This window comes from Gossypium hirsutum, chromosome A10 (genome assembly GCF_007990345.1).
Source record: "Gossypium hirsutum isolate 1008001.06 chromosome A10, Gossypium_hirsutum_v2.1, whole genome shotgun sequence".
Taxonomy (NCBI): domain Eukaryota; kingdom Viridiplantae; phylum Streptophyta; class Magnoliopsida; order Malvales; family Malvaceae; genus Gossypium; species Gossypium hirsutum.
In genome coordinates, this window is record NC_053433.1 from 105,226,401 (window position 1) to 105,239,549 (window position 13,149).

The 13,149-nt window shown below is 33.3% G+C and overlaps 1 non-coding gene across 1 annotated transcript; it reads left to right on the top strand.

Moving 5' to 3' along the window:
- Positions 1–423: 423 nt before the first annotated feature.
- Positions 424–530, top strand: LOC121209159 (small nucleolar RNA R71). The gene has a single exon (XR_005904276.1). It is a non-coding gene; the product is annotated as a small nucleolar RNA R71 (small nucleolar RNA).
- Positions 531–13,149: the final 12,619 nt, after the last annotated feature.

Consider the following 13,149-nt stretch of genomic DNA (forward strand, 5'->3'; position numbering starts at 1 on the left):
TAAGTGTTACTATATGGGTTATTTTGAGGTCTAGAATTATTGTTACCCATATATTGGACTTGTTCCTCCTCGGTGTTGGGGTTGAATGATTGATATTCTGTGTGTACTCCTCCTCCATTTGAATCGCACCTCATCACTGGATGTACCTGAGTAGAACCACACAAACCGTCAATCTTTTTATTCAAAAGTTCTACCTGATTTGATAGCATAATGACTGCGTCAAGGTTGAAAACACCGGCTGTTTTTGTCGGCTTTGTTCTCATGACTTGCCACTGATAGTTATTCAGTAACATCTTTTCAATAAATTCATAAGCCTCTTCAGGTGTTTTGTTGTTCAAAGTTCCACCGGCGGCTGCATCGATAAGTTGCCTCGTTGAGGGGTTCACACTGTTGTAGAACGTCTGAACCTGTAACCATAAAGGTAACCCATGGTGAAGGCACCTTCTCAAAAGATCATTGTATCTCTCTCATACATCATAGAGTGTTTCTAAATCCATCTGCACAAAAGAAGAGATATGATTCCTCAATTTAGCCGTTTTAACCGGCGAAAAATATTTAAGTAAAAAATTTTCAGTCATTTATTCCCAAGTAGCGATTGACCCTCGTGGTAACGAGTTCAACCACTGTTTAGCCTTATTTCTCAACGAAAAAGGAAAGAACCGAAGGCGAATGGCATCATCAGAAACGCTATTGATTTTAAAAGTGTCGCAAAATTCCAAAAAATTCACCAAGTGAGTGTTTGGATCCTCATCCTGCAAACCATCAAACTGAACAAATTGTTGTATCATTTGAATTATGTTAGGTTTCAGTTCAAAATTATTTCCAGCAATAGCAGGCCTAACTATACTCAGTTCAGCTCCTGTTAAACTAGGTTTAGCATAGTCATACATAGTGCATGGAGCAGGATTCTGATTTACTGGATCAGCAGCAATCGCAGGAGGTAGCGGATTTTCCTAATTTTCAGCCATCTCCTCGGTTGTGGTTGGAATATCGTCCTCTCACTCTTCCTCTATGTCTCTTAAGCTTCGTCTTATTTCTCTTCGGTTTCTCTGAGCTATGTGTTTGATCTCACTGTCAAAAAGTAATAGTCCTAACGGGTTTCTTCTAGTCATACACTATAAAAACCTGGCAGAAGAAAATAAAAGAAAATTTAGTAATATAAACAAAAACAAAATTTAAATTGCAATAAAATAAATGGCTAAAGTAATAATTAATAAGTGTTCCTAATATCTTAGTTCCCCGGTAACAGCGCAAAAACTTGATGATCGTCAAATCGTGATAAGTTTTAAATTTATGATTGATCGTACTTGAAAACTAACTATTATCACGATAAAGGCAAGCGCAGCTATCGTATAGTAGTATAGTTTACAGCAATACCGGGATGTCGAACCCACATGAACTAAAAGTACTAGTATTAACTCTCTTTTTATTATTTAGCCTAAAATTAAGGGGATTTGTTTTAACTAAACCAAATAACTAAACTAAGAATGCACAGAAAGTAAATTAGGGAAATACTTTTGGGAAAACTGATTGATTTAGACAATACCTAAGGAAAAATCCACATGGACTTAACTTATTATCTGACTCTGAACTAGACGATTTATTCATTTGACTTGATCCGTAAAAATTCTTAATTTATATTATTATCTCTCTCAAGACTAACAACGTCTAACCCTAGGTTGATTAATTGAAATCTCTTTCTAATTAAAACCCCTAGTGTTGCATTAACTCGATCTATGGATTCCCTTATTAGGTTTGACCCTAATCCGACAGATTTGTGTCGCCCTATGTCTAGGAGTGCAATCAACTCCGCTTAATTATGCTAGATCTACTCTTAGACAAGGACTTTTGCTCCTCTGAATAAGCACATCAATACTTGAATAACAAGAATTAAGAACACATAATTAAGAACAAATCAAGTATTTATCATATAATTCAGAAAACAATAACAAGATCCGTCTTAGGTTTCATCCCCCTTAGATATTTAGGGGATTTAGTTCATAAGTGTAAATGACAACATCTCAGAAGAATTGTAACACCCCCTACCCGTATTCATTGCCGGAATAGGGTACGAGGCATTACCGGAGTTTACTGAACATTTTCAGATAATTTTGAGTCATTTATTATTTATATTTTGAAATAATCATAACGTCTCTCTATTGGGCCCTCGAAACCCAAAACATACATTAGTAACCAATTGGAATAAAATCGAGATCATAAAAAATTTCGCAAAATCTTAAATTATATTTTCATCTAAGTACTTACCATTTCAATGCTCTTTATAATTAAACATGTTACCATTCAATCAATAGCTTGGCACTTGTCTAAGCTTCAAACAACAACATTGTTAGTATACTTGCACATATTTCATATAAATTCAACATTGATATACCTATTTTCTCAACATATTACACTTGAGTTTAATAATAGTCTCAACTTACATAATTTCCTTGTATCAACATATCAAAGATAATTATATATGTACATGTCACAAAATATATTATTCTCTTACTGTTTCTTCATAAGCATATATCATTCATTTCGTTATATCAATATTTCATGCACCATCATTTCTTTATATCTTATATATATTTATTTCGGTAATAGTTCGTATTAAACTTAACATAAATTAAATTCCATGTACCTATACTTATTTCATTTATCTATCTTCTTAATTATTTCATACAACTATTTTGTACATATATTTCCATATGACCAATTCCTGTAAACATTTCACACAACCATTTCATATAACCATTCCATCTGATACATATTACCTGAATATCGATTATTCAATAGATATCTTGGCGTTTCTCTTCCTCGATCTTATTTATCTTCGACATGATGTCATAGTATCTTTCAACTATGGTTTTACTCATTTTCTATCATGTTGCCATGGTATCTTTCAACCATTGTCTTATTCATTTTCCCGTCATGTTGCCATGGTATCTTTCAACCATGGTCTTACTCATTTCATGTCAGGTTGCCATGGTATCTTTCAACCATGGTCTTATTCATTTCATATCACGTTGCCATGGTATCTTTCAACCATGGTCTTACACATTTCATATCACGTTGCCATGGTATCTTTCAACTATGGTCTTATTCATTTTCCCGTCATGTTGCCATGGTATCTTTCAACCATGGTCTTACTCATTTCATATCAGGTTGCCATGGTATCTTTCAACCATGGTCTTTTTCATTTCATATCACATTGCCATGGTATCTTTCAACCATGGTCTTACACATTTCATATCAGGTTGCCATGGTATCTTTCAGCCATGGTCTTACACATTTCATATCAGGTTGCCATGGTATCTTTCAACCATGGTCTTACACATTCCATATCAGAGAGCACACTCCCGCGAACATCATCCTTACAGTGGGATTACCAGTCCAGGATAAATCCCCTGTAATATAAACTCGTAGAGTATTGTCGGGATTACCAGTCCAGGCTAAATCCCCTACAACGACAATTACTCTAATGAGCTTGGATCTGAATTACCAGTCCAGGCTAAATTCAGACCCTAATTCGGATTACCCGTCCGGGCTAAATCCATTGTCCACATATTCTTCGGGAGGGCTATATCAGGATAGGATCACCCGTCTGGGCTAGATCCTTTTTGCCATCAATTCCTTTTCAGACATCCATCGAATTTTCCTTCCATTCAACCGAGATTTTTTCCCCTTTTTTTTCAAATATATCAATGTTTCATAAATTTCCATATAATGAACATTCAAATCATATTCATATAAAAAAACATGCATTTCAAGCATTTAAGAATATAATTCAAGTTACACGAACTTACTTGGCGAAATTGTAGAAATATCAAGATTAAGGGGCATTTTGGTAATTTACCATTTTCCCAATTTTCACCCGATCTTAAATTGAAAATTTCATTCAATTTATTAATTTAGCTAATAAAAAAATTCATTCCCTTCAATTTAGTCATTTTTGACATTTTTACAAAATTACCCCCTGAAGTTTTACTTTTATTCAATTCAGTCCTTAAGCCTAAAATATGCAAATTAGCCATGCTAGCTGGATATTCATATATATTTTCCTCCTCCTCCTCTCCATTCCACATCCTTAATGTATATAACACACTTGTAAGTAACATTATCTATAATCTGCATCATAGTCACTAAATTATTTATATCTGGAGCTATATAACTCCAAATTAAGATCCAATAATTTTCCCTAAAACTAGACTCATATATCTTCTTACCATAAAATTTTCTGAATTTTTGGTTTAGCCAATAAGTACAGTTTATTCTTTAAAGTTACCCCTGTTCTGCTGTCTAACAGTTCCGACTCTTCTTCACTAAAAATTAATTATATCATCGTACAAGATTCAAATGATGTTGTTATTTGTTTCTATGGAAAATAGGCTCATTAAAGATTCTAAATATATAAATTTAAGCCCCTAATTATTTTTATTCAATTTTTTATGATTTTCCAAAGTCAAAACAGGGGAACCCAAAATCATTCTGACCTTGTCTCATAAAATTTATTATATCTCATGATTCACAATTCCATTGCTTACATCGCTTCTTTTATAAGAAACTAAACTCAATAAGATTTAATTTCATATTTTATTCATCCTTTAATTCGATTTATACAATTTTTGGTGATTTTTCGAAGTTACACTACTGCTGCTGTCCAAAACAGTTTTAGTGAAAAATGTTGATTTCCATTTTGCCCCAAATTTAACAGTTTATACAATTCAATCATTGCTCAATTGACCCCTCAATTTAGATAATTGTTCTCAATTAATACTTTATTCTATCATTTTAAACTTCTTCATAACCCCTAAAAATCAGAACTTTAGCATTAGACATTAATTCCAAACTCTTTCTTAATTAGGTCCTAAAATGAATTTCCATCAATTTTACTTGATAAAATCATTATATACCAAAAGTAAAGCTTCAATTCTATGATTATTCATCATATTATTTCAGCACTCATCCATAAAAACTTTAAAAATTAGCCATGGAATCAAAAACTAATGAAATAGTAAGTTGGACCCAATTGTAAAATTCTAAAAATATAGAAATTTCAAGGAGAAAGCAAGAATTAAACTTACATGAAGCTAGAGCATGAAAACCAGCTTGAACCCCCTTCCATGGCTGTTTTTCAGCTGATGAATATGAAGAGAAATGAAGAGAATTCTAGATATTCCAATTTAGTCCCATTTTTATTTAGCTAATTTTGGCAATTTTCTAATTTTGCCCTTATTTCACCCATTTCCTGATTTTTCTCAGCTATTGCCGCCCAAAATATCTCCTTTGGGCTTATTTTCACTTTAGGTCCTTCCTCATTTGACAATTGAGCTATTTAATCCTTTTAGCAACTTTTACACATTTTCCAATTTAATCCTTTTTATTTCATTGACCACCCAAAGGTCAAAATTTTCTAACGAAATTTTAATACTACCTTATTGAAATTCCGTAAATATTTATAAAAATATTTATGGCTCGGTTTATAACATCGAGATCTTGATACCTCTTTTTCTCAATTTCTTGACCAAATAAATCTTTATAAAACACAATTTACTATCCCAAAAATCTTTTAAAAACTACATTTGGCTCGTAAATATTAAATAATATAATCTACGAGTTCATTTGCCGGATTTTTTCAAGTAATTCTTTGCCTCTTCTACGTGTGTCCTTGAGTGCCTCCTCTAGGGTGTTTAAATAGGTTTTAGAATGCCTCAAAACCCTTAAAAGTGGCCTTTTCCAAATAGAACTAGACTTGGGCCTGACAGGGACACGCCCATGTTGATTTGCTTCAAACCGTGTTAAAGGCTGTTAGATAGACACGGTCGTGTGGTGTGGCTTAGGCCGTGTTACAATCTGTTAAATAAATACTGGCGTGTGGTCTACCCGTGTGAAGAAGTCCAGGCCGTGTTGATTTCCCATGTTGGCCCATGTTCTCCGTTTTTGGCCCGTTTCTCGCTCTTTTTACTCTCCTATGCTCACCTAAGTATAAAACATGAAATTAAAGGTTTAGGAGCATCAAATTTCATAAATCCTATGATAATTCATCTAAAAATGTGCTAAGCATGGGATAAAAATATGTATAAATTATGACTTATCACCGAACTAGGTGCGTACCCGAAACGCAGAAAATCAAACTTTGGCAAAAGCTGAAAAACTATTCTGTCGACACCACACATATGTGTAGTCATCTGTGTGGTTGGCTGTGTGCAGGACACGGCCATATGATCAACGACGGCTTGGTCGTGCACAAGACATGATCGTGTGGTAGCATGAGCGTGGCCGTGTAAGCCACATGGGCTAGGTCAAGTTGAGCGTGTGAGCCCACACGAGCATACCATATGGGCGTGTGGGTTTTGGGTCTGGCCGTGTGAGCCACACGGACAAGGCCAATCTGGGTGTGTGGGCCCACACAGGCAAGCCACACGAGTTTGTGGGCCCATAATTCTGAAATTTTTCCTAGGGTCGCACGGGTCGCTCCGGTCGATTATGGGCCTACCGTAGGGTTGGTAAGGGCTAACCAAACCCTAAAAACTATGTGATCTGATAGCTTAATGTTCTATTCTGAGTATGATACTATTATGCATGTTTGAATATTCTGCTAGATGGATATCTGATATCTGTTATCTGTATATAAGCATGTTGAGCATGTTAATTCTATTAATTTTGTATCTGTTTTTTCATCTATTTTGGGGGTGAGATTTGTATATATAGAGGAAGTGTTTTGAAAGGTGACCTTCACCTGTATTCTGGCAACTTGGTTGGTCTTTATCTTATATCTGTCGTAATAGCACGATATGGTGTGTGGGGATGGGTGGGTGTTTTTAACCCCACAAGGTGTGATGGGATGGTCGAGATGGTGTATAGAGGATGGGGGTAGGATTTTGTATATCTGATTTGTATATTTGATTCTATTTTCTGTATCTAAAATGGGCTTGAGCCCGAATCTGTATCTGATTGTTTATGAGATTTTTGTATGTTTGCATGCTTAATTATGTTGGGTTACACACTGAGTTTATGAAAAATCACATTTGTTTGTTTGATCTGTTCAGGTAATCATCAGACTTAGGAAAATCGGTACGACGAAGACTCAGCGGTGACCACTCGACTGTAAACTGTTTAAACTTGGCAATTTATGGTTTTATTTATAACTTTGGTTTTCATTTGAGAGTTCGTAATTTTTGGGACTCTCTGGACTATTGGTTTATTTTGGTTTGGATGCGTTTTGACATTTTCACTGCAATGTTTGTCTGAAATCATGATTTTACGAAACAAAGGTTTTCTAAAAATATGAACTACCTTTTTGAAATAAAACGGTTTCATAAGCTTCAGCTATAAAACAAGTTTAAAGGCAATTTAATTAGATAAACAACATTTTGACAATAGATGTAAGCAAATAAGAATGGGAAAATTGAAATGGTTAAATCGTATTGACTTTGTTTTCAAAACCCATTCTTGTGACACCTCCAGATTCGGCCATAACATCTAGGCCGAGTTTGGGGTGTTACACAAATGATGAAACTTTGGTTAAAAATAATCATAGCCAGTCTTCTTAGCTAAATCAAAGTTCTCAATTCCACAATTTCGTGGAAAGAATGATCCCAAGGCATATTGTGAGTAGGTAGTTATCTTGTGGACTCCTTACAATTATCTTGTTCAAAACACCCTAAGCCATACCACCTTCAATGGCTTAATGAGTGTTTCGAAGTGCAAGTCACAAAGCGATCATTGATTACATTTAAGCTTGAGAATTATGAGGATGAGTAATGGTATGATGTGGTTCCCATGCATGTCATCCACTTACTTCTTGAACCGTTATGGCAATTTGATCATAATGTAATGCACAATGGTAAACAGAATAGGTATTCCCTTATCTTTAAAGAAAAATAAAATACACTTTAGCCTCTTCGGAGCCCAAAGATGTATATAAGGACCAACTGAAAATGATAAAATTCGGTGAGACGGTTAAAGAGAAAGAAAAAAATTAAAAAGACAAAGAGAAAAGAGGCCCTTAGTGATAAAAGTCAAAATACAAACAGCCCAATGGTGAGTGAAAATCCATATGAGGTAAAATTGGAGAGTTCTCAAGTAAATGAAAAGTATGAAAATGCCTATAAAAAAGTGAGATATGATTATGTTTTAACTAACTCTAACTCAAATTAGTTCGGTGGTGTTTCTTTGTTATAGGATTTAAAGAATCCATTGATGGACTTTCAATTACATTACTCTACCATTGATAGAAGATTTCACTTGCGGGAGCGAGGTAAATTGCACACTGACAATTCTCAACAAGTGCTAAAGGGTAAGAAAGGTACAGATACTTTGGACATTGAATTAAGTAGCTATACTTTAGATGTTTCTGAGAAGTATTGTCCAGATTTTATGCGTCCAACATATCTCGTTATGATTTGTTTTATCATGTATCAAAAGTTATTAAGCATTTGTCTATTTCAATTAATTTTATGGCTTTATCTATATTTGTAAAGGTTAAAAATAATAATTCTTGTTCTTATAATAATCATCAAACAAGTAATCTTGCAAACTATAGGTTGTGTGTTGATAACCCACATGTTATCTTGTAGATGTATCTTCCAAATTATATAAAAATATCCACTCGTTTGATAAATGGACCCTTATTTCTCTCATAAATGCAAGAGATTCAATCTCAATTTTTGCTAGTGGGGTTTTAATAAATCATTTAAGAACAAACAACATTTGAGGAATTTTTAAAATGAAGAATCTTTAGGTTCTTTAATAAATACCCATGTAAATTCTCATTTACCGCATCATTATTGATCAGGATGGTCTAACCGATCATGCCAATTAATTAATATATTTGGGCTAAAAAATTTCCAATTTACCATCTTATGTAAATCAACTAATGTGAACTTTTGCTTTACCATTGCATATTATTAACCATACAAATATATACATAGTAAAAAATAGAAGGAAATATGATAATTTTCCAATACAAATTTCTTAACCAATATAATAGATTTAATATAGAGAAATTAATCGTCTTCTCATCAACAGTCTCAATATGATATCTGTTACAATGTATATCCTTTTAGAATATAATGCATTAATTATCATTTTGTTTCTTCGGATAACAATGTATTAGCTCTTCTAGAGTATTGAATTAATTTTGTACTATGAAAGACTAGCATGTTCATGTAACAGCTCAATTTTCAGCGGTACCAAAAATGACAGTTTTGGAACTCCATTTTTCAATAATCGAGTTAGTAAATATTATTTATTAATATTTACAAGGTTGTTACAATATTATACTGAATTCTGGTTTAATAATTTTTGTTATGTGGAAAGTTAGTCAAGGTACAAGTGGTTTGATCCTAAATTCAGTAGTTTTAGAAAATGAGGTATCAAGACCTTGATTTCATAAACCGAGCTTGTAAATATATTCATTAAATATCTATGGAGTTATTGTATTATTGAATTAAATTTTTTATAAGTAATTTTACTGAATTAAGGACTAGTTAAGGTACAAATACTAAATCGTAAAAAAGGTAAAAATTAATCGCTATTGATGTTTATTAGTTAAAAAGGTTTAATTGATAATTATTTAAGGATATAAGTGGAAAATAAACCATAATTTTTTATGATGGACAATTTGTGCTCTTCCACTAAGAATTTATATGTTAAAATAATGTTAAAAAAATACAAAATCAAAAACCTATCATCTTTCATTTTGTCTTTTACACAGTTGGAAAAACAAGAAAGAAGAGAATAAGCCATTTTTGGAGCTCATACAATTGGAAAGCTTCTCCCTTTTGCATGATAAGGATTTTATGCTTGATTTTTCATAAATTTTATGTTTTTGAGATTGTTGTAATTCAATTTGGCTAAATCGTACCTTTATTTTCAAAATTGTTGAAGTTTAGTCAAGTTTTCATTGATGAATTTTGAAGCTTTTGGTTGAAAATAATAAGTAAATAAGTTCAAAATGAATAGAAGATTAAATATGAAATCGGTTGTTACATGTATGAATCGAGTGTGAATAAAATATTGAATGAATTAAATTGTAATGTTGCAAAACAAGCTTGATTAAATGTGATATGAAAGAGAACTTAAGTATATGTTTTTGTAAATTGAGTATGAATTGGATATCATGTGTTTTACTATATTAAATCATTCTATAAGCATATGTGATTTGTATTAGCAGTTCTTGATGTATAAATAAAGTAGCCTATTGGTTGTTTTTGTGGGAATGTATACAGAAGTACATGGAAGACAAGGATGCCATATTAATTACCAAATTGGTTTAAAAGTTTAATTTAATTAAGGTTAAGGTATGTTGTGTAAACTTCATATGATCTTACTAAGCATTCAGAATGCTTATCTTATTTTCTTTTCTCTCTCTGTATAGGTTATTTTGTGAAACATATTGATCGGATAAATCTGAAGCTCACACTATCCAACATCTAATTCAGGAGTCTTTTCTCTGTTCCAGACTCAATTATGTAGCATTTATATAGGGTTGGATTTTTACTTTTGTTGTCTTAAATGATTATAAGCTAGGCCTAATGATGATATTGATTTTGGATGATTTGGTAAGTTGTGCAAATGTGTACGTATAAATTGGCATTGCAGTAAACCATGTTTGAGACAAGTGAATAGCTAAGTTCTAATGTTTCATTGGTTGATATAATATGTTTGGATTGATAAGTTTGTTTGGCTTTGAACGTGATTTGGTAGTATACATTTTGGTATATGGAAATGGTATTAAAATGGTGTCAAATGATACGTTATGAAAAAAGCATATGAATAGTTAATTGAATGGCATGGATATGTGAGTAGAAATCATGAAAATAATGATATGATTAAGTACTAATTGTGGTAGATTAACAAATGATTTTGGTATTGATAATTTGGTATGAAATGTGTGTATATGTCTTGCATTTCAATGTATATGTCTAAGAGTGAAAAATGCCAATGCTTGAATGTTATGGTGATAGCTTGATGTATAGTTGGTTAGTAGAGAAAAGATGTGTATTGAATTTGTGCATAATTCCATTAGTATATATAATATGAATGTGATTGAAAATTAAGTATCATTTGAAGTAGATAAGTAAGTATGTTTGTTAAAGTTAAATTATGGTAAGTGGGAAGGATTATGTACTAGTTGATTAGCATAACATGCTTAAATGAATGTTGATTGAATTGAGTGTCATTTGAGACATATTGGTATATTGTTTGAATGTTTTTAAAAGGTGGTAAATTGATACATATTCTATTGAGTTTATATAAATTTTGAGTAAGTGTAATTGTGTAATTGAACAAAAAATTATGCTTGGCATGAAGTGGGCACTAAATGACATATGTTGTGCTACACGGTCTGGCTATACAGCCGTATGTCACATATAGGCTAGTACCATGGCCGTGTATCAGGCCGTGTGATAGGTCGTGTAACTCACTATTTTGGAATTAGAGGCACACGAGCTAAAGACATAGGTATGTAACTCATTGTTTTAGAATAAAAGGTATACGGGCTAGAGACACAAGCGTGTGTCCAGGCTATGTAACTCACTGTTTTGGAATTAGAGGCACATGGGCTGGAGAAACGGGTGTGTGTCTAAGCAGTGTAACTTACTGTTTTAGAATCAAAGGTACACGGGCTGGAGACATAGGCATGTGTCCATGCCATGTAACTCACTATTTTGGAAATAGATGCACATGGACTGTGATAAGTCATAATTTATACATATTTTTATCCCATGCTTAGCACATTTTTGGATGAATTATCATTGGATTTACGGAATTTGATGCTCCTAATCCTTTAATTTCATGTTTTATACTTAGGTGAGCATAGGAGAGTAAAAAGAGCGAGAAATGGGCTAAAAACGGAGAAAATTGGCCAACGTGGGAAATCAACACGGCCTGGACTTCTTCACACGGGTAGACCACATGCCCGTGTCTATTTAAAAGATTGTAACATGGCTTAAGCCATACCACATAGCCGTGTCTATTTAATAGCCTTTAACATGGTTTGAAGCAAATCAACACGGGCGTGTCACATGGGCGTGTCCTTGTCGAGCCCAAGTTTAGTTCTATTCAGAAAAGGCCACATTTGAGGGTTGGAAGCATTATAAAGCCTATTTAAACACCCTAGAGGAGGCATTCAGACACACACGGAGTAGGAGGCAGGGAATTACTCGAAGAAAGCCAATTGATCCATCTCAGAAGCCGGATTCTCCTTCAAGACTAAAGATCTCCCTTCAATTTCCTTCAGGGTTTTTTGGGTTTTCTTTCTGTTTTGTTATCATTATTCTTCTGAGATGTTGTCTTTTACACTTATGAACTAAATCCTCTAAATACCTAAGGGGGATGAAACCTAAGACGGATCTTGTTATTATTTTCTGAATTATATGATAAATACTTGATTTGTTCTTAATTATGTGTTCTTAATTCTTCTTTTAATATTCCAGGATATTGATTCAAGTATTGATGTGCTTATTCAGAGGAGCAAAAGTCCCTGTCTAGGAGTAGATCTAGCATAATTAAGCGGAGTTGATTGCACTCCTAGACATTGAGTGACATAAATCTGCCGGATTAGGGTCAAACCTAATAAGGGAATCCATAGATCAAGTTTATGCAACACTAGGGGTTTTAATTAGAAAGAGATTTCAATTAATCAACCTGGGTTAAATGTTGTTGGTCTCGAGAGAGATAATAATATAAATTAGGGATTTCTACGGATCAAGTCAAGTGAATAAATCGTCTAGTTCAGAGTCAAATAACAAGTGAAGTCTAGGTGGATTCTTCCTTGGGTATTGTCTAAATCAATCAGTTTTCCCAAAAGTATTTCCCCAATTTACTTCCTGTGCATTCTTAGTTTAGTCATTTAGTTTAGATAAAGCAAATCCCCTTACTTTTAGGCTAGATAACAAAAAAAAGGTTAATAATAGTACTTTTAGTTTCTGTGGGTTCGACATTTCGGTCTTGCTATAAGCTATACTACTGTTCGATAGGTGCGCTTGCCTTTATCGTGATAATAGTTAGTTTTCAAGTACGATCAATCATAAATATAAAACTTATCACGTTTTGATGATCATCAGGCTAAAGACACGGGCTTGTGTCCAAGTTGTGTAACTTACTATTTTGGAATTATAGACATACGAGCAAGAGACACGG